This window comes from Jaculus jaculus, chromosome 3 (genome assembly GCF_020740685.1).
Source record: "Jaculus jaculus isolate mJacJac1 chromosome 3, mJacJac1.mat.Y.cur, whole genome shotgun sequence".
NCBI classification, from domain to species: Eukaryota; Metazoa; Chordata; class Mammalia; order Rodentia; family Dipodidae; genus Jaculus; species Jaculus jaculus.
Window position 1 is genome coordinate 86,622,910 of NC_059104.1, and position 23,057 is coordinate 86,645,966.

General features: G+C 39.2%; 1 pseudogene; it reads left to right on the plus strand.

Annotated features, from left to right (window-relative positions):
• Positions 1-21,178: 21,178 nt before the first annotated feature.
• LOC123459435 lies at positions 21,179-21,796 on the plus strand (annotated as a pseudogene).
• The last annotated feature ends 1,261 nt before the right edge of the window (positions 21,797-23,057 follow it).

The window sequence follows — 23,057 nt, forward strand, 5'->3', positions numbered from 1 at the left end:
AGAGAAAATGTAGAGGGAGACAGGCAAATCAGGATTGAACCTCTAAAGTCGCAGTATTTATAGCCTGTTGTACCTTATGAAAAATTTGTTGATGACAGGGAATAAAATTACCTGAGAGGAGAAGTTAAGATCCTTTAGGAGGTCAAACAAAGGGGGCAGCTGTTTAGTAGTTAGGGGTATCCAAGGCCTCATCCAATTAATTTCTCCTAAGAGCTTTTGGAGTTGAGGCAAGGTGTAAGAATCCTGAATATAAAGTTGTGGTTCAACAGGTGAAATTGTGTCTAGGGTAAGGGTCGAGCCCAAGATCCTAAAGGGAGGCACAGTTTGAACTTTTCAGGAGCTACTTTAAAGCTTTGAGTATGAAGGATAGTTAGACATTGGTGGGTAAGGTCCTGGAGTGTGGAGGAATCTAGGCACCCAAGAATAATATCACCCATGTAAATATAAAACAGGGTATTGGGGAGATTGATAAGACAAGAGAAAATAGATGACAGGTAATACTGACAAATGGGTGGGTCTATTAGCCATGCCCTGAGGTAGGACAGTCCATTTAAATCTCCTATCTGGGCCACAAAAATTAACAGCATGTACAGAGAATGTAAATTTTTCCATGTCTCCTGGATGGAGAAGGATAGAGAAGAAGCAATCTTTAATGTTAATGATAGTAATATGGTATATATTGGGAATAGCTGGGATCCATGGGAGTCCCCTCTGGGGGGTTCCGAAGGGGATCATGCATTCATTGATCTTTCTTAAATCATGTAAAAATCTCCAGGACCCATTAGGCATTTTTATGACAAAGACAGGAGAATTCCAGGGACTAGTGGAGGGACGGATATGTCTGGCCTCCAACTGTTTATCAATAAGTATGTGGAGTTGGTGTAACTTAGAAGGGAGAGGACACTGCTCAACCCATATAGGGTCCCCTGGTCTCCACTGGATTTTAAATGGGGGGAACTGGGCAGTGGCCCTTAGAATTGGGGGTGTTCATTGGAGTAATTGGGATGACATTCCCTCCCTTCCTCAAACTGTTGTTGATTTTTTTAAATTTATTTAACAAATCATTATAAAAGGCCTTATGGTCAGTAGTGATGAAAGCTTCAGCATCTCCAAGGATGTCTTGCCCCAGTAAGTTAGCAGTGAGCCCAGTCACCATGAGAGGGCGGACTTTTCCCTTGTCCCCACCTGGGTCAGTTCAAGGGAGCCATGTGGCAGTCTCTCAGGAGGTGGACTGCCCACCAACTCCCAGTAGGGGAGGGCTGGGCACAAGCTGCCAGGAGGGGGGCACTTCCTCCTTTCTCAGGACTGTTTGGTCCACTCCAGTGTTAATGAGAAGTTTGAATTTTTTATTGCCAATATTTAAAATAATTTTGGGTCTAAGGCCAGTGACCAGGGTGATGGTCCAATGGGCTTTGATAGTCTTCCCCTTATTTAACGGGGCTGGGGGGAGCCTTGGTAGAAGTTTAAAGGCTTTTCCTGTGTGTTAAACTTTGACTGACAGTTCCTAGCCCAATGAAACCCCTTATTGTATTTAGGGCAGCGGGTGTGAGGAGCATTGGTCATCCCCCAGAGGGCGGGGGAGGCTTTGTCTTGTTGGGGCACTCCTTTTTAAAGTGGTCCATGTCCCCACACCTGAAAAATGTTGATTTTTTAGGATTTAACTGTAATTTGTAGATCGCATTGTCCAAATCTCTCTGTTTATTTTCCTGAAGGGCGGCAGCCATGGCCCTAGCCTGATGGGAGATAGTGTCAATGTCCTGGGTGGCTACAATCTATCTACTCATGGAGTTGTCCTTGAGACCTGCACAGGTGAGGCGGTGATCGGCCATCATCCCTTCCTAGACCAACATTTTAGTAAACTGATCTCGTAATGCCCCTGGGGGAAATTTTCTTTGGAGACTTTTTTCCACCGTATCCATAAATGTAGCCAAGTCCTCAGATGGTTTTTGAGTAATACTCATAAGGGGGGTTTCAGAGGGTCCTTCATCAAACTTTTTCCATGCCACCAAGCCCGGTGCCCTGACCTGGTCCCTATATGGGTCAGGTATAGCTGCCTGTTGAGTGTCTGTTGCATATTGATCAGAGGTACCGGAGAGCATCCCAAAAGTTATTGGTACAGGGGTCTGTTGATTTTGGTTTTGTTCTGCCTGTGTATGGCACTCATTTCTAAAATAGGCACACCACTTAAGGTATAGGGGACCCGACAAGACAGCCCTGACTAGATTTTTCCAATCTTGGGTTGTATAAGGTTGATGGGCAAGTCCCTGTAATAGGGTCTCAGCCCAAGGAGAGTTGGGTCCATCCTTTGAGATGGCCTTTTTAAGCTCCTTAAGGTCTTAAGCTTCTCATGGATACCAGGCAGCAGGGCGATTGCCCCCAGGATTTAGATTGATGGGAAATAAAAAAGTAGCTTTATTTTCTGGTGGCTTGGCAGCCAAATATGAAGGAAGGGCTGAGGGGGTCCAGAAAGGGTTAGTCGATGGTGGAGGTGGGGGAGGTCCCCCAGAAGGCCAGGGATCACTCTTAAAGGGATCGAGTGAGGAGTATAAAGATGTATCCTCTTTTGGAGTTTTTAAAGCTATATCTCCAGGAGGAGTAGCCAGATCAGGCTGTATATTATCTTTTCCTTCTGTCTTTTGTCTATGTTTGGTTGGCCTTGGAGAGAAGCAGTACTTGAGGGCTGAGATCGTAAGGAGGACCCCTGAGGGGGGTATTTGACTCTTCTCCACATATGCCCAACAAACAAGGGCCTCTACCCTATCCCACATGTCCCAATCAAAGAGATTTCCTTCCAGCAGCCATGGCGCCAGCTTAAGAAGGCAATCCCAGGTCTGTTGAGCCTGATTATCAGTTAAATTAAGCCCTCTACTCTTTAGGACTGTCCTTAGAGATTCTAAGGCAGGATTGGATTTAGAGGTAGATTGTCCCTTATTATAAAGTTGAGAGAAAGATGTCCATAAAACTAGGGCAATAGCAACCCACATACACACGAGTATAATACAACCACAAGGATCCAAAAGATAGGTAAACATGTTGTACAAAAGCCACAGATGCAGCTTGTCTGCGAAATGAAAGTGAAAGGAAAGAGAAAGGGAATGAAGAGATGTCGACAAATAAGTACAGGTTATAGAAGCAAAGTTTAGCACATTAAATATGAAGACTGCCTCATAACTCATGAGGGTATGCTCACCTGCACATGTACACTGATTACCTCCTCAACAACTGCCTTTCACGGGGACACTAGTCTGCCAGACTCAGAGGGCCCCACATTGGGCACCAGATGCCAGGCCCTGCTGGTGGGGCCAGGTAGTGCCAAGGGAAGGACCAGGCCTGCTGGTTCCTCCCTAGGGGTTGAGGGGATGATGAGTGTGGGACGACCCAGAAACCTCTCCTGGCCACTGGAGAAAAACCACACTGAGTTGGGAGTCTTTTTGAAGCAGTTTATACAATGTTGATAACAAAGGCGGAGACCTTAGGGTGGGGTGAGATGTAAGGGCCAATAGCATACAGCGACCTCTGAGATGATTGGTGCTAAGCGCGCATGAATTGGGGACTCTAACTTCCTGTGTGGAAGTGGCAGGCCAGAGGCCATTTGGCCCCCTGCTGAGTCATAGCTGGGCGGAGGCAGTTTGCCAAACTTTAGCTAGGTTCAGGAAGTTCCACTAGGCCTCACATCTGGGCCTCTCAAGGCCCAACAAGTTTGAATGCTCTTCACAGACAAATGCCTGAACTGCTAAGCTATCTCTTCACCCTTCTTTTTAATTTAGAAAGATTTTTTAATGGAACATTTACCAAACTTTAAAATAATAATAAAATAAACATTTTAATGATGAAAATTTGAACAATTTGTGCACCAAAATAAAAGCAGTAATATTAAATTAAAGAATATACACCACGGGGTTTGAATTTTCAAAACTTTATATAAAACTTATAAATGCAAAGCTAAACTACATGAGTATTAACAATATTATTCAAATACAAATACAACCACTGTTCAAAATGCAATTGCAGAGTAGCCTAGTTTTGGTCCTCTGGGAAGAGGAACTAAGTCCATTTCCTTTTTAGTATGACTCCAGGCATAAAAATAGAATATAAGATAGTAACTGCAACATTGCTGGTGTTTGTCCTTGTCATTCTTTATATGACACTAGTCATAAAGCAATGAATTCCTCTTGATTTATTTCTCCATGACTGTCTTTATGAAATTCTTCTATCATAGCTCAAAGTTCTTCATCACTCATATTTTCACCCATTCTCTGGCAACACATCACAAATTACTCAAGCTTATTTTACCTGAATCATCATCATCAAGTAGTTTAAATACCTTTAACATTTCTTCATGTGGATCTCCTTCCAACATCCAATCTGTCACAAGTTGGTTAAAATCTTCGAAGGCGATCTTGACTATGGCTGTTCTGTCATAATCTTTTAAGAATCTTCAGTACTTCAGCTTATTTTTAAAAATCAAACCCAAGGCTCTCATTGCCACCTCATTCATGGTAAACTACTGTTTTATCTTTGCCTGCATTATTACAAAATATTATTTATACAAAAAGTACTTCTGTTGATACAAATGACAGTTTTTAGTGTAAGGAAAAGGAAAGGTCAATATAAAATCAAAGAAGTTAATGAAAGACTGGGCTGATGGCTCAACAGCTAAGGCATTTGCCTCCAAAGCCTGGAAGTTGGAGTAGAATTCCAGTACCCATGCAGAGCCAGACACAAAGTGGTGCATGCATCTAGAGTTTGTTTGCAGGGACTAGAGGTTCTAGTGCATCCATTCTCTCTCTCGGCTGGGCATGCTAGAGAACACCTTAATTACAGCACTTGGGAGGCTGATATAGGATAATAACTGTGAGCTGAGGACTAGCCTCAGACTACATAGTGAATTCCAGATCAGCCTGGGCAGGAGTGAAACCTTCCCTCAAAATAAAAAAAGACCTACAAAAATAATTCTACAGTGATATATTTGAATGTAAAAATTATTTGTATGAGTTCCAGTTATTTTGACTATACATACAAGTAAAAGATATACTAGAATGATAACCTTAATAAAAAACTTCAAACACTGGATATACAGAGATGGCTCAGAGGTTAAGATGCTTATTTTCAAAGCCTGACAGTTCAGGATTCAATTCCCCAGTATGCACATAAGGCCAGCTAGAAAAGCCATACATGTGTCTGGAGTTTGGTTGCAGTAGCAAGAGGCATTGGGTTCATTCTTTCGCTCTCCCCTTGCAAATAAATATTTTAAAAATTTCTAACACTTCCCAGAGAGAGATACACAGTGGATACTCCCAAAAAATAAAACAGGGCTGGAGAGATGGCTTAGGACTTAAGGCTGTGAGGCCTAAGGACCCATGTTTGGCTCTCCATATCCCACATAAGCCACATTCACAAAGGTGAGACAGTGCAAGGTAGCACATGCCCACTAAGTGGTGCAAGCATATGGAGTGCAATTTCAGTGGCTGAGGACCTGGCATGTCAATTCTCTTTCTCTGTGTCTTTCTATAAAATAAAATAAATAAGTAAATAAAGCAAAAGGTACAATCATGGTGTTTGTTTGCAGTGGCAAGAGGCCTTGGGTTCATTCATTCTCTTACTCTTTCTCTTTCCCTTTGCAAATAAATATTTGAAAAATTTCAAACCCTACACAGAGAGAGTTACACAGTGGATACTGTAAAAATAAATAAATAAATAAAACACTCAGGCATGGTGGCATTTTCCTTGAATCCCTGTACTCAGGAGGCAGAGGTAGGGGGATCACCATGAGTTCAAGGCTGCCCTGAGACTACATAGTGAACTCCAGGTCATCCTGGGCTAGAGTGAGACTCCACCTCAAAAAATCCAAAAACAAAACAACATAAGGTATTTTTGGACACTAATCTAGAAATAATGACCAACTCAGTGACAATGAATACCACTAGCACCCTAATTGTGGACTGTAAATATTAATTTATTTCCTACTAAAGTGATTGTAAGGATCCTCAGAAGGTGTACTTATATGCTTATATAAGTGCACTTACATACTTATATAAGACAAAACTATTAATGTCTACTAGAATTAAATGACTTTAGTATCCAACTTGAAATGTCTTTGAGTAACTTTGAGACTCAACAGCAAAATCAATCTGTGGTTTTGGAAGACTTCAGGCATGCTTTTGTAAAATAAAATATGATAAGGGATTCATAAATCTAGTAAAACATAGTAAGTTATTGGTAACATTTTATATGCATACTAAATATGAGAGCCATGTTTTATCAGGAGAAAAGGAAAAAAGGGAAATATCAATAATATAGCCTTCTTTTCTGCACACTGAGGGGTTATTTCGCTTGAATTTTCATAAATAGGAACTGGTGGAATTAAATTATCATCATTTTATGGGGTTCATGAGATAAAGTATGCAAGTAGTGATTTAGTACTCACTAAAGATATTAAGTAAAAAACTAACCTTCATCCTGTGTGGTTCACACTAAAACACTAACTCCTCTGGTTCAATTGTGCAATCTTAAAAAGAGAGAATACTAGACGCTGTGTACTGCTGAAGTAAATGTGCCACATTGGCCCTGAAGTATTCTTACCAAAACCCTAATCCTAAATCTGATCAAGCCTCTGGGACTAAATGCTATTTGGGAAAACCAACGACATCAATAGTGAAAGATGTCATGGTGCTACAAAAGCAAAATCTGACATGTAAGAAACTCACAGGAGATCCAATTCCCTAGAAAATAAATCATGGCAAATTTTTAAAGAGGAGAAAAATAAACAGAAGGAACATACAGATTAAAAGTGACTTTTGAAGCTTGGCATGGTGGCACATGCCTTTATTCCCAGCACTTGGAAGGCAGAGGAAGGAGCATTACTGTGAGTTCAAGGCCATCTTGGACCACATAGTGAATTCCAGGTCAGCCTGGGCTAGTGAGATCTTACCTCGAAACACAAAAATAAAATAAAAGTGGCTCTTGTGCAAATTGAGAACATATTTAAGAATATATATATATATATATGGCTTGGTCTTAGGCTCCTCACCATAATTTAAAAAATCTAGGCAGTTTTCACTTTAGTAGGATGTTGATGCAACTGGAAAACTGGAATGGTTTGTTTGGAGAGAGAAAAATCTTGAATTAGGACAGAGAGGCTCACTTAGCAGGTCACTACAGAGTACCACTATAGACATGACTGAAGACATGCTGCACAGAGACTGCCCATGTCTTTGAAAGCAAGACAAACCTCAGTGAGTTCTCCATCGCCCTCTTAACCAGACCAGAGACCCCAACCAAAGAGGGAACACTTCCCCTGGTGACCCAATTCTGGGCTTCCTGTTGAGGGGCTGTGCTATGTATGAATAGTGTTAGTATGGTCCAGCATGTACATGAAGCATGCATGTACACTCCCTGGCCACACCCCTTCTCTGGCTCAGAATTTGAAAACTTGGAGGCAGCAAGTGCTTTTTGCCTGCCTGCTTGGAAGGTGCGCTGCTATGCATTTCAATATCTAGACCCTCAATCTCACCACTAAGTGTATATCCACCCTGAAAGAAAGGATCTTAGGAAAAAGCTTGTGGCAGGGCTGTCAGATGGGATCCATTTCTTCACTCTCTCTCTCATCTGCCTTTCTCTCTTTCCCAAATAAATAAATAAAATATTGTCAAACTTACTTTTGGCAATTTTATATACATATATAAATGTATTTTGATCACATCACCCACGATTTACCTTGTGTCCCCTCTACTCCTGAAAAATCCCTTCTTCTCACTAGTAAACACTGTACTTTCAGTGTTTTTGGTGGGGGGATGACTAAATAAGTTTAATTTGGGTTGGTTACATGACCATGGGTAGAGAGATTATCTGCCTGAGCATGAGCAGCTTCCCAGTGGCCATGCCACTAAAGACAGTGTCTCTCCTTCCCTCAACAGCTCTTAACTGCTAATGGCTCCTCAGGGAGGGTCAGGCCTCATTAGCCCCTCTTCCATCCATGATGGAATACTGATGGGCCAGTCTTGTACAGGTAGTGACAACTGCTATGAGGTCATGAGTACAATGCCTGTGTCATGCTTGGAAGATAGCATTCCACATCACTTCTTTCTTTCCACTTATCCGTAGTCTCCTCACTCCCTCTAACATGATTCCTAAGCTTTGGAGTGGGGAGAAAAATTGTACTTTTTTAGAGTATATTCCTGGATCATACATACGTGGATTTGCTATAGTATCCTAGTTCTCAAAAATATAACTTTTGCTTTTTTTCCTCAGGAAAAGTTGAGGTACAGAGTGAAGAGTCAAGATGCATGAAAGAGTGTCTAACCCAAAAAGATCTATCTTCTTCTCAAACAGTGCTGACATTCTGCTGCCATCACAGAGATTTCTGCAATGACAGCAATATTCCAGTTATACTTGCTTAGTCTGAGGTAATTTCAGTTGACCTCACTATTTCCCTTCTTTCCTACTAATTTTGTTTCTGCTCTTCCTTTAGATTTCATTTTTACTTCAGATTGGAGGTTTTCCCATGCTCTCAGAAATAGGAGGCATAGCATTTAGGAGCATACAATCCTTGGTCTTGTGATAGTTGAAATACAAACCAGTTCTTATAATGATATTCGGCCCTTGATTGACATGAATGTAGCTGACTCTTGGTTTCAATCAATGCTCTTTGTGCCTCAGTATGGGAAGGTTGAATAGATGAAGAGATAAAGCTTTCATGGACTGTCAAGAGGAGGATGAACAACAAGCAGCATTTGTCTACATGTATGCTTAGGAACCATGTTAGAATTTTCACCATTATGACAAACACCTGAGAAAAGCAATTTAAGAAAGGAAAGTTGGGGCTGGAGAGAAGGCTCAGATGTTAAAGGCATTTGCTTTCAAAGCCTGCAGACCTAAGTTTGATTCCCCAGTACCCACATAAAACCAAATATGCAAAGTGGCACCTGCATCTGGAGTTCATTTGCAGAAGCAGTAAGCCCTGGTGTGCCCATTCTCTCTCTCTTCTTCTCTCTCAGTTAAATACATAAATAAATAAATGGAAAGTTTGTTTTGGATCATGGTTACAGACTGTGCTTGGTGAGCTCCACTGACATGGTCTGTGGTAAGGCAGAACATTGTGTCATCAGGGGCATGTGGCAAAGCAAAGCTGCTCACCTCATGGTGTCCAGGAGGTAGAGGGAGACAGAGAGGGGCTGGGGAAAAGAAACTGGTGCCATTAACATAGTCAATGGCCTAATTTTTCCAAGGAGCTTCATATCTGAAAAGAAAGACATCTGAATGATCCCACTGTCTTGAACAAATCACCAATACAAATAGAAAAACCAAATGATTGCTGGTTGTTATTTTGCAATAAAACAATAAATTCACAAAACATTTCATCCTGTTTTTAAGGGTATTCTCTCTAAAGCATTTTAAAATCCTGGTTGATACTTATTGATTCTAACCTATTTTAGGAAAATAAAATACTCCATTATTGTGTTGCCCTCTGTTTCATCAAAAGGAACTTTATTATTATTATTTTTTTAAATTTAATTTATTAGTTTTCTTTTCAGCAAATACAGGCAGTTTGGTACCATTGTTTAGGCTCATCTATGATCTACCCCCTCCCATTGGACCCTCCTTGTTGATGTAAATGGGTCGTGCATTGTGGAGTTAGCCCACAGTTATTGGTATGATAAATGTCTCTGCAAATCATGACCCAACATGTGACTCTGTGTGTAGACATTGGTTTCCTTTTGGATCTCCTTCCAGGCTTCTTAGGGATTACATTTTCATTTCATTGATTTGCTGCATTCCCAGTGCTGCACACCATTTCTTTTCTACCTATATAATATTTGCAAATGTCAGTAAGTTGCCAACCTTTTAGCTAGTACACAAAGGGAAACCATGAATACTGAAGATGAATCCTATTTTTCTTTGCATGCGTGAATGTAGTATGTGTGGTGCAGTGTGTGGTTCATCCCTCTGTATGCGCATATGTGTGTGCCCCCGTGCATGGGCAGATAAGAACAGCGGCAATAGCCTATATAGTGTTGGAAGCCTCCCTGTACAATAATTCATGGGGAGGCAGCACATCTATGGCACTAGTATAATCTATAGCTTTTGGGAGCAGCACTACCCACCCACACAGGGTATCTCCATTCAAATTCTTTTTAATTAGCTTACAAAATAGTAGATTTCCCTATTTTTTATGCATTCTTGGTTTTCATTGATCCTCCTCAGCTGATTGTCTCTCCTATCCACCTATTCATAATCCCCACTTACACCTTTCCACACCCACCAGGCTTTATCAGTTCTAATACTGTTTAAAAGTTCAAAGTTTCATCTGAGACTTAAGGTATTCTCTTAACTCAGAGTCCCATAAAAGCAAAACATAAGTCACATATTTCTGGTATATAATGGTAGAGTTAAAAAAATTTCCTTTCTAAGCTGGCCGTGGTGGTGCACGCCTTTAATCCCAGCACTCGGGAGGCAGAGGTAGGAGGATTGCTGAGAGTTTGAGGCCACCCTGAGAATACATAGTGATTTCCAGGTCAGCCTGAGCTAGAGTGAGACCCTACCTTAGAAAAACAAAAACAAAAACAAAACAAAACAAAAATTTCCTTTCTAAAAGGGACAAATGGGGCATAGTAAGATTGGAACAAAGCAAGACCAAAACTCAATATGGCAAACAGCAAATCCTGCGGTTGTATCCAGGAATCCTGATGAAATACTCTGAGCTCCAAAAGGCTTGGGTAGTTCTACCCTCCAGGTATGCTGCTTATAGACTTTCTCCAGGTCAGGATATAATCCAAGCTTGTATCTTTCCTTAGCAGTCTTCCCATAGGACTGGCATATCTTAAAATTCTGGTATCTTTACTGCAATTCATAATTCACTGTTAGAAGTTTATGCAATACTTTTACAGGGTCTCCTTGCAGGAATTTCAACTCCGCTTTGCATTGCAAAGCCTCAGAAGCTCTCTGGAACCCTGGTGTAACCCAACACCTACACATTACATCTTTCCTTCTTCCAAAATCCACATGGACTATGCTGTCATGCTTTACTACTATGTTGGGAAGAAGCCTGGCCTTGTACTACAGCTGTAGGAGCCTCTGTATTCTGACCTTAGGAAGCAGAGAGTTACTTCAAGACTCTTCCTTCAGGCCTTTTTCTTTCAAATGAATTTCCATCATTTCTATCTTGAGCCTTCAATAGATTGGCTCTTATTCTTAGAGCATCTTTTCCTTAAACCCAGTGAGGAGAAGTTTTCTTATCTTTAATAGTGCTAATGTCTTTAACAATTACAGTCAAAGTGGCTTCTATCTCTGGGCCTGGAACTTTCTGTTTTCTTACTTTTTTCTTTGCCAAATCTGATAATTTTTTAAATCTCCCTACTCTGTATTTACTTCTCCTTCATCACAGATCTGCATCAGGAGAACAAAGTCTTCTGTACCACAGATTCAATGTTCCTTTGCCTTGAAATTTCTCATACCAAATACATGCATTACTTTTAAATTCAACTTTGGCTCAAATTTTCAGTACACAGGCAAAATGCAGCCAATTACTTTGCCAGAATAGCACATGAACAGCCTCTATCTTAGTTCTTAATGCAGGTTTTCTTACCCTTCTGAAACCTCATAAGCAGAGCCTCCATAGTACACATTTATGTTGCTAATATTCTAACTTCCACCAGAATAACCATTAAGCTCTGTTATAGCATTGTGAGGCTTGTCTAGTCACAAGTTCTAAATCTTTCCGAGTTCCTCCTGCAAACCAGTTCAAAAGAATAAGAACTATAGCACCAGGCTTTATCACCACAGTGACCCCACTCCTAGTACCAATTTTATGCATCCCCCTAGCTTCTCATTCCTGGGAAAAATACCTAACTAGAAGTAGCCTAGCGAATAATATAATTTATTTTGGAATACATTTCCAGTGGAAATGTGGAGAAGGGATGGCAGGAACAGAAACCCAACCTTAAACTATCATATGAGTGGAAAGAAGCAGAGAGTGAAGGCAGCAAGAAGAGCTGGGCTGTAGCACCTCAAGACACTTTCTGCAGCAAGCTTCACCTCCTAGAGGTTTCTATGACTCCCAGAAAACCACCATTAGCTGGGGACTAATAATTTAAACACATAGGTCTGTGGAGACCATTTTACATTTAAATTGCCACAAATATAGAGCCCTAGCTCAGGGGTGGTATACTAGTTGGGTCATCTGATGGTTCTATTTTCAGCGTTTTTTGAAACCTCCATACTGATTCCCAATGAGGAATGATAAGACTTTGGACCAGAGCCAGTGCCAGAGGGGATAAGGTTATGGCCTCTGGGTATACACAAAGACTCAAGGCAGGGCCAGGAACAATTTAGAGGTGGAAGGAAAAGACAAGTTAGGCAGCCAAATCTCTTCTCTCTGGGATGAAAGGGGTCTATAACTATGCCAGAGCCATTAGAGAGCTGTTTGTATAAATTTTGTAGTTTTGATTTTATTCACACTTAGAGCTTAAATAAATAGATGGTTAAAGAAAAACTTTCCATGAAAAAAGTGAACTCTATAATTATATGAGCACAAAACAAAACCTACAGAGGTTACTTGAGGGCATACTCCACACAGAACAGTCAAACAACCAATCTCAGGAGCCAACAAAAAGATCACAATAACCAAAATGAACCAGGCTCCAAACATTACATAACCCAAGTAAGCACTCAACCCTATAAAACACCTCATCATGTCAGGGATCAATTAAAACCTCACAGTAATAACCTTAAAAATTAATGGTCTTAACTCACTCATCAAAAGACAGGCAATCAGGACGGATCAAAAAACTGGACCCTGCTGTCTTTAAGAAACCTACCTCACCCCTAAAGATAGACACCACCTCAGGGTGAAGGGTTGGAAAATGATATTCCAAGCAAATGGAAATAAAACACAAGTGAGTGTTCCAATACTAATACTGATAAAATAGACTTCAAATGAAAAGTAATCAAAAAGGACAAAGAAGGCCACTTCTTACTCATAAAGGGAATGATCCAACATGAGCACATCACAATCATAAATATCTATGCCCCAAACACAGGGGTACCACCATTAATAAACAAAATCTATCCAACAATAAAGCCTGAAAAACTTGTTAATTATTAGAAAGATATCTGTAGCTGTGTTATAGAGTTAAGAGGAAATACAAGATAATTTTAGTACTGGTTAGAAGCTGTAATACAAACTATAGCTTGAAACCATACAAAAACCATAGTGTCAGTGTGTTAGTATGAAAGACTATGCAATATGGGACATAACTAAGATAAAAGTTTATTATAGTGCAAGACATAACTTTGTACCAGGGGCATTTAAATTTTATTTGATCATAGTATGAGGTATGACACTATAAGCAAATTTACCACTTTGTTATACAGAATTAAGTTTGAACTATATAAACAATTAAGGTGAGAGCAGAGAAACAGCTTTTTAGAAGGTAGATCGTCTTATTCTTTTAATATCTAATAGCTGTAAGTACAGGCAGAACATGTTATTAGTTTTTAGAATAATATTTTTATCAATAAATCTAAACCAATTAATTTAATTTAGAAATTGTCAGGAAAAAGCAAGACAGCACAAAGTTTTGACATTTGTATTTGATAACATCTTTGATTAGTTTAGATACTTGTGTGGGTACCAGTTACCAGGGAAGGTTGGAAGCATGGCCATAGAGTTTGAAATCATTTCTTTTAGATGAAGTCTATTGTTTGAGCATGGGGCTGTACCCTGAGGTGGAGCATATGTCTTAAGAGTTAATTTACTTATGAGCAATGAACCTGAGATACCAGAAATAAGACAGTTCTTTAATTATTTGATGATACATAAAAGAGCAGAATTTGGTCATCGTTGAACTAAAACATGAACTGTAATACAAGTTTTTATAAATGTGTTTGTTTTAAAGAGAAAATACTGTTGAACAATAGTTTTTAGTTTAAGTAAAATAGAGTTATTTTTAAACCTTTAATGTTTTTAGTATGAGATCTTTATCTTGGGAAATTAAACATTAATAAATATACCTTTACCTTAAGATCCATCTTTCATAATACTTAGAACTTTTTTGTTTTTGTCAGCTAACAGTTCCTGGAAACCATCAGAGACTATGGGGAGAAGCTGTTATTAGGACTATCTAGGTTGTCTGATGTCTTGTCATATTTTTAGTTCTACCTTAAAACTATCTTTTTTTTTTTTTTTTTTCTCTCAAGGTATGATTTCACTCTAGCCCAGGCTGACCTGGAATTTACTATGTAGTCTCAGGGTGGTCTTGAAGTCACGGTGATCCTTCCACCTCTGCCTCCTGAGTTCTGGGATCTAAGGTGTACACCATCATTCCTGGTTCCATCTTTTGTTTTTTAATCTTACTATTTACATTGTCACATCTTTTGCACTTTTATTGACCATTTAAATATATTTCTTAATAATGTTTTGTGTACCTATTAGAATAAAATTTTATTAAACTATTTTTTATCTAATTGGAAAACATAAGAGCAGAATCTGTAAGAAATGTATTGTAAGCAGAGAAGCAAATGTTCTATCAAACAAAATTCAGATTTATCCAGTGAAAATCATGTAAACTTATCAATTGGATATAACTCAATTATAAGCTTTAAGTATCTTATTTAATATAAAATTCTTATTTGTAAACTATTATTATTATTATTTTGTTTTTGTTTATTTTTTATTTAGTTATTTGAGAGCAACAGACAGAGAGAAGGAGGGAGAGAGAGAGAGAAAGAGAGAGAGAAACAATGAGTGCTCCAGGGCTTCCAGCCACTGCAAATGAACTACAGACATGTGTGCCCCCTTGTGCAACTGGCTAATGTGGGTCCTGGGGAATGGAGCCTCGAACCAGGGTCCTTAGGCTTCACAGGCCAGCGCTTAACCGCTAAGCCATCTCTCCAGTCCTGTAAACTTTTTTTTTTTTTTTTTTTGTTTTTTGTTTTTTCGAGGTAGGGTCTCACTCTAGCCCAGGCTGAGCTGGGATTCATTATGGAGTCTCAGGGTGGCCTCGAACTCATGGTGATCCTCCTACCTCTGCCTCCCGAGGGCTGGGATTAAAGGCGTGTGCCACCACGCCCAGCCTGTAAACTATTTTTTAAACATTGGTATAAAAATAGAGTAATAAGTAGGAGATCTATTGTTATAAATAGATAATCAGACATTTTGTAAACATTAAGAGCAGAATTGTATTTAAGAAAAGTTGAATTTTACCAGTGAAATTAAATAAAATGATTAATAATATAATTATGGCACCCTTTTTGTTTGATCTTTAAATACAATTTAATTGAAACTTATGAATTTTTTCCTTAACTTCTGCTTTTACATTTTTCACTGTAGTAATTATAAATGGACTGTCTTGATTTTTTTTTTTTTTTCGAAGTAGGGTCTCACTCTAGTCCAGGCTGACCTGGAATTCACTATGTAGTCTCAGGGTGGCCTCAAACTCATGGTGATACTTCTAACTCTGTTTCCTGAGGGCTGGGATTAAGGCGTGTGCCACCACCCTCAACCTGTATGGATTTTGATTGTCTGTCTTCCCATTTCCCTGGGTTAGCAGTCTCTTAGACCCATTTAAAATTTCTTTTTATTGAATATCCAGAAGGACAGTTATATGAATTTTTTCTCTTTTATTTTTATGTTACATTTAGATAGAGTTTAAATAAACAAACAAAAACTCATCAAAAATAAATCTTAGCTGGGTGTGGTGGTACACACCTTTAATCCCAGCACTTGCATTCAGGAGGCAGAGGTGGGAGGATCACCATGAGTTCAAGGCCACCCTGAGACTACATAGTGAATTCCAGGTCAGCCTGGGCTAGAGAGAGACCCTACCTCAAAAAAAAAAAAAAAAAAAAAAAAGAATCTTGATTTTCTTAAGCATTTAGATTTTTCCATAGTCAGAGCTTAACAATATAGGGATAGCTCAATTTTAACTTTGATTTGAGACATGGCAATATATATAAACTTATCAACTTATTACAAACAGTAAAGTCTGAAATATATGAACAATTAAGGTGAGAATGAAAACTTTTAAGTTAATCTGTTTTACCATAGACAACTCAAACCTTTTTCAGTTTAAATCCCACAACCTTTAAATATCACTTTCATATCCTTTTAATAACATACATTATAACAAGCTTTTACCATATAAAGACTTTTATGATATAAAACATGTCTGTTTCTGTAGAAACAGATTAAAATTTGTTATATAAACATGTCTGTTGTAGTAAGCATGAACAAACATGTTGTCAAAAGCAGAGGTTAATTATTTTAAACATATTATAGTGACCACCGAGCTAGCTCTGTCGGTACAGCATAAGACTTAAATATATTGTAAACCTGGTTTGAATAATTTAACATCTTCTAAAATATATGAGAATCAGAACACTTAATGATCATAAGCATTGCAAGAATTAATGACCATGAATTTAGACATACATAAAGACAACTTGCACTAAATAAAGAACATGACATGACACGGTTGGCCAACATTAAACATGACAACATGAAACATGGAGGGACATCTCTTTGTCCGATTTTAGTTATGTTTTAAATTGGTGAGGACTTAAGCTTAATAGAGCAATAGCCAGTGGTTTGAATTTAAATTTTTTTTTCTGTTGTGGCCATTAGGCATATGTAAGGAGGTAGGGTTAAAGAATTTTCCTTGGTGTTTGTCTTTGTTTATTTTATCTAGCTGTGTGGCATGAACTAGTTTTTTTTTTTAAAAAAAACATTTAAGGGTTTAGTTTTTGTGTACTGTTTGCCCCACCTCTGTCGTCAGTTTTTCTTTGTTGGCTTATAATAAAAAGAAGGTGAAAAAGAAAAAGAAAGGGAGGCTATATTGATTTTAACTTTTAGCAAGGAGAGAAAAATTAGATATCTATATGTAGAAGAAGTAAAAGAAGCCCAGTGAAGACTGGAGTCTCTTTAAGAAGGCAGGGATTGTGTTAGATTTAATGAGATGGCTTGAATTTGGTGTGAGAGGGAGACCCTGGTATGTTCTAGCCAGCTGACAGAACTGTGTGGGACAAATGGAGTTTTAGGAGGGGCAGGAGCAGGTGAGGGAACCTTACACTATTTTCTGTGTCATTGGAGAAAGTTATCAAGACCAATGAGAATGTTGAAATCCAAGGTGCCAAATTTAGTTCAGCAGTGGCCCTTGTCTAGAGACTACTGTGGCAAAATTTGAATAGAGAGTTGGAGTAATTTGGTAGGCAGGAGCTCAGGTCTTCTGAGTTACTTTAAATTAGTTTTGAGTCATGACAATGGAGTGTCTTTTGGAATAGATAACTTAGAGCCCATTTTGGCAGACAAGGACTAATTGGAATGGCTGATCCCACCAGCATGGACATCTTTCAGGCTTAGGACGACCAAAACCCAAGGATTAGGAGGGGGGCATCTTTGCACTCATAATGCTTGTGGTGTCTAGTGGAGCGATACATAGGGAGCTCCCAGAGTCTCTGGTCCTCCATGGACCAAAAAGCAAGAACCTCTGGGGGTTCCTAAGGTCTGAGACAAGGTGCCTCTTCCATAGATCAAGAGTTCGTACTTTGTTCTGAAGGCTGTAATTTAATGAGGATGTGGATGGAGGTCATCACATGACATTGGCTTCTCATCTGGAATTCAAAAGTATGAGAGGAAAGTGTGAAAAGAAGAAGAAGAGGAAGAGGCCCCCATGTTTCAAGCTGGAAAGACTGGAGATTTCAGGTCACAATTGGCAGCTGTTTAGTTCAGAGTAGTGAGCATGGCAAGTTTTTGTGCTCCTAAGGGAGTGAAACATTTGTAGGGACATAGAGGAGAGGAAAAGAGAGGTAGAGGGCACCCAGCCTGAAAGCCCTGGAGGGCTCTGATCTGAGTCACGGCACCAAATGTAAGGAAAGTGAAGAGCAAAGCAAAGGATAACATTGGACCGGATCTCAACAACAGAAACTGTTGATTGAAGCACAGTGAGGGGCAACAACCTTCTGGTGGGATGGAGGCTGAAGCATTGAGTCAGGTTGAGTTTCAAGCTTATAAGCAGAGTCTTCAGAAAAACAAACAGGACCAAATGTAGGTCCAAGGAAAGTAGATAAGGAACTGTAGTTATTTATGTCCTTGCTCAGAATAAGCTTTTTCAGCAAAATTGTCTAGGGAGGGTACCCAAGACGGTTTCTGTCCTTTAAGGCCTTCTGAGTTAAGGGAAGTTTATCAATCAGGGGAGTTGTCAGGCTCATTTAGGATTGAGTGCCTCTGATGTTCCTTCAAGGCTGTTTAGTCTTAGGGACAGCCATTCACTCTTCATAGATATTACCTCCCAGTCTGGGGCTCTTACACTCTTTCCATCCCCTCTTCCACAAAAGGAGAGAAGATTTAAATTCAAAGGAACTTGTTATATGATGCTCCACCCCTTCTCCTGGCTCTTACACTCTTCCTGCTTCCACATTGTTCCCTGAGCATTTGAGGTAGTGAGTTGGACATTCATCTATTGGTAAGCCTTGGGCACTATGCCATAGTAACAGTAACTTAGTGTCTGTATTTATGAGTCATTATATTAGCAACCACTACCCACTACAAGAAAATTTGCTCTATAGCCAGGGCAGTCAGCAGCAGTAATAGCAGTAAAACTCTGTGGGTCCAAGCACAAACATATAGTAGGCAATTTGACAAGCAAATCACACCTACATGACAAAACAATAGTCACTTCTTCACTGGTGCCTATGAACAAGTTTACAGTAGCAGACATAAAACATCTCCTGAAGTACAGACCTTAAATCTAATCAAAAAATTGTTGGCTGTATTCACAATAGTCATACTACTGTTGTATAGGCAGGCACATCTTTCCTAGCATGTTGGTGTTATAGTACAGAGGCCCATGGCTGAGTAATACTGTGGATGACCATTCTGTCCAGCAGCCTACACAGCACTTTCCAGCCTTGTGAAAGCCAGCCAGCAGAGAGGGCACTTCAAGCTCAGTCCCAGCCTTATGCTATTTCAGATCTAAAGATAAATCAGCAGGAAGAACACATATTTGAAGTCAACATAAGTGTTGATTTGGGAGAATCACATATTTTTCAAAGGAAAAAGCTCCATTGCCAGAAGCATGGATTAAGAACCCTGATTCTGAATGAATAATTCTATTTGTTTAATTTATTTATGAGAGAGAGTGAGAATGGGAACACCAGGCCTCCAGGCACTGCAAATGAACTCAGGAAGCATGAACCACCTTGTGCATGTGGCTTATATGGGTACTGGGAATTGCACCTGGGTCCTTAGGCTTTGCAGACAAATGCCTTAACCATTAAGCCAACGCTTCAGTATATGAAGGAAGAACTTTAAATGTAGATAATATGAAGTAGGTGATGTTTAGAGGGGGCCTCAGTCATTCATTAAGTAAACAAGCTTGGAAACTTCTTCCTTAGGATAGTAGAAAGCAGGAAAGAGGTCAATTACAAAAACAAAAAGGCTGATGAATACTCCCGGATGATACTACATTGGAAATCTGTCAGTGAGGAAAAAGAAAAAAGAAATTCAAGGTTAAGAGATTCTAGAAGACTTATCAAAAAGGTATAACAGCTTAGCATGGTGGCACATGTGTTTAATACCAGCACTTAGCAGGCAGAAGTAGGAGGATCACCATGAGTTTTAGGCCTCCCTGATACTACATAGTGAATTCCAGGTCAGCCTGGACTAGAGAGAAACCCTACCTTTAACAACAAACAAAAAATGGCACAAAAGATCAAACAAACACATTTTGTGAAGGTCAAGATAATCCAGAAACAATTTTGTTTCATGACATTTTGTTGACCAACTGCAGGTATGATTTTGATCTAGGACATGTGTAAAGAATGGGAGAGTGACTTCCTGAAGTTAACTAAGCTTCACCAGAATAAGAACTGTCCGTTCATTGTTCAACACATACTGCATTCCTTCCAAGTATGGATTTTCAGGACTTTCTGTTTATATTTGTTGACATTTAAGAATATGGCATGATAACTTAAGTATATCAACAAATTTTCCATGAAAATTGACGTGGAAGATATACTATGTAAAGTACAAGGAATTGGACAGTTTGTGGACAGTGGACCTTAGGACAGTGGTGTCACAACTCCAGATTGAGACACAGGAGGCAATGAAGATGTAGCTTGTAACAATAAAATAAACCTATTTCTCCCTCTTCTTCCTTTGTATTATTGCTGTTGTTCATTTTCTCATATACTATACATGTGTATGTTAGAGATATGATAGTTGCATATGAATACATAATTGAATATATTGTGTTGATATTGTTTTGAAGAATTTATGTAGGATATAATTTGTGCTAAAATGAACAATATGATATGTAGGTTGGTGTCTATGATTAATTGCGGAAATTTTTGAGTCTTGTATCCCTTTGTCTCCTTTCCTTCTTTATGGAAAGCCCATTATACATAATTTTAGTAATTAGTACACATAAATTAGCATATAAATTTAGTAATTAGGAACCATAGTTCTTGGGTATTCTGTTCTTTTCATTCTTTTTCAGGTCTGCTGAAATGAATCTGCAGACCGGCAGGCCCACCCTATGGTAATCCAAGTCTGGTCCAGCAGAGGGTGCAAGAGAAAGCATTTCAGAGGTAGGCTTGCTGCAGACTCCCTCCGCTCTGCTGGAGAAGGGTTTTTGGGTTAGTTGTTTGCTTAAGACCTGAACTCCAACCATTGTTTTGTAGTGTGATCTCACTACAAACTGGTAACCATAAAAGTGTGTCATATGAAGGTGGGCAAGAATGTTAAATTCTTTTTATGTTCTCATACCAATTAAAATTTATATCAGTCACACATTATTTTATAATTAAAAATGAAATGGAAGTCAAATCGTTAAAAAGTAAGGCATACAATTTGGTTGGGAAAAATAATGCTGGCTTATTTATGAATGTAGTTTTCTCTTTAAGTCATTCTCAATAAATTTGGCTTGAAGTACATATTATGTCCTTGAGTCATTTCCACACTTCTCATTCACTGTTGTATTGTCTTATTTCTGTTTCCAGATTTGCAGTGGGTGGAAATCATAGTTGTCAGTAAAGGAGAGAGTAAGGGACTTCAAAAGAACTTGTAATCTGTATCAACTCCTTCCTCCCAGTTTGCACCATCTCAGCTTTCAGAAGCAGTCATTTTCCCTAGAGCTCTTCCTGAAAGCTTCCCTCTCATTATTTAGGGGTTTGATTCTGCAATCATTGTAAGCACTTTGATGGATCCAGATGCTGTGGTAGTTTTAAAAACATCTGGGAGCTTAATTTGTTTCAAGAAAACAGAAGTTGTACCACAGAAAACTACTACTTTAATGATTGCTAAACAGGTAACTGGGGTTTGAAACACACACACACACACACACACACACACACACACACACACACATCACTATTTATGCTCACACATCATGGAGTTAGGATGCAGAAAGGGGAACCTTGGATCTTGGAAGAGCATGGACAATGGGCTGTCCAGACTTGGGCATGGACCTATAGGAGACATGTCTTTTCCTAGTTGTGACTAATATAAATGAGATGGAGCCATAGCCTTGGGATTCATTCTCATCTTCACAAAATGGATGGAACTCTGGATGGAAGCAAGGTGACCACTTTTGCTTTTCTTTAGGGAGATACCTCTGTCACTATGCAGAACTGTCTTGTAAGTTTTGTTCTAAGGGAATGGTTCAGATGTTCCATGACCTCCTGAGAGAAACATTTTGCTGTACTGATGCAAAGAGATGTAATGATGGCAAGCACAATTTAGATACTTCACTACTACTTTTAGAGGATCATAAAGAAAAATAAAGAGGTGAATGAAAAATAATAAAATAGTTTAGATTTAAAAGCCATGTGTCCCTGTAGTCTTGACATTTTTGGTACTACATAGCAATATACCTTACATTTTCTCTAAAACATAGACCCCACTGTCTTCCCTATTCTAGTAGCTCTATTCATGAAAATTTAGTCTTTTTAGTGCCTATGCATCAATTGACAGAAAAGGGAGACGTCACAGGTCATGAAAACCTCAACTCTGCCTCTGGTTGAACTTCTTGGGTTTTGCTACCTGATGCTTCCTTGGAGTCTCCAGTTGTCCTTAAATTCTAATGTTGAATTTGAGCTAAAGGGAACATTCTAAAATCTCCTGCAAAAGGAATACTTTCTGCTAGAGCTTCTCAGAGAAGCAGAGGAGATAGAGGACTGGATAGAAATAAGGACAGGAAGGTACAGGGGATTTCAGGTGGAGAGTGGGAGAAGCATAAGGTGGATTGAGTAGGACTGGGAAAGTCAATATGAAATTAGAAATTGAGAGATATTCTCTAACTAACAAGCAAACAATAGTCAAGGTTCTTGAAATGGAAGTCATAGCGATTGCCATAAGTTTTGAGAATCTACATTGGCAATAACTGCCTCTGACCACCCAGGTCAAGCTCTAGGCCACTGTGTTTCTGTGTGTGTGTGCATGTGTGTCTGTGTGCATGTGTACACAGGCATGTGTGCATACATGCATGTGTCAGCTAGACATCAACATTGAGTGTCTTTCTTTTTTTTCAATTTTTTATTAACAACTTCCATGATTATAAAAAAATATACCATGGTAATACCCTCCCCTCCCCCCACTTTCCTCTTTGAAACTCCATTCTCCATCATATCACCTCCCCATCTCAATCAGTCTCTTTTTTATTTTGATGTCATAATCTTTTCCTCCTCTTATGATGGTCTTATGTTGCTGGTGTCGAGCACTGTAAGCCAATGGATATCCAGGCCATTTTGCATCTGGGGGGAGCATGTTGTAAGGAGTTCTACTCTTACTTTGGCTCTTACATTCTCTCTGCTACCTCTTCTGCATTAGACCATAATTCTTTGAAGGTGTGATAGATATTACTGTACTGAGCACTCCCTGCACTCCCTTCAAGCAGCACGATATCTTCTGAGTCATCCCAAGATCACTGCCATCTTAAAAGAGAAGATTCTCTACAAGGGTGAGAGTATCATTAATATAAGGGTATGAACATTAACAGAAGTGCTTACTGGGCAGTTTGATAAGCAGAGTATATATATTTAGCCAGACAGCAGCAGACGTTATA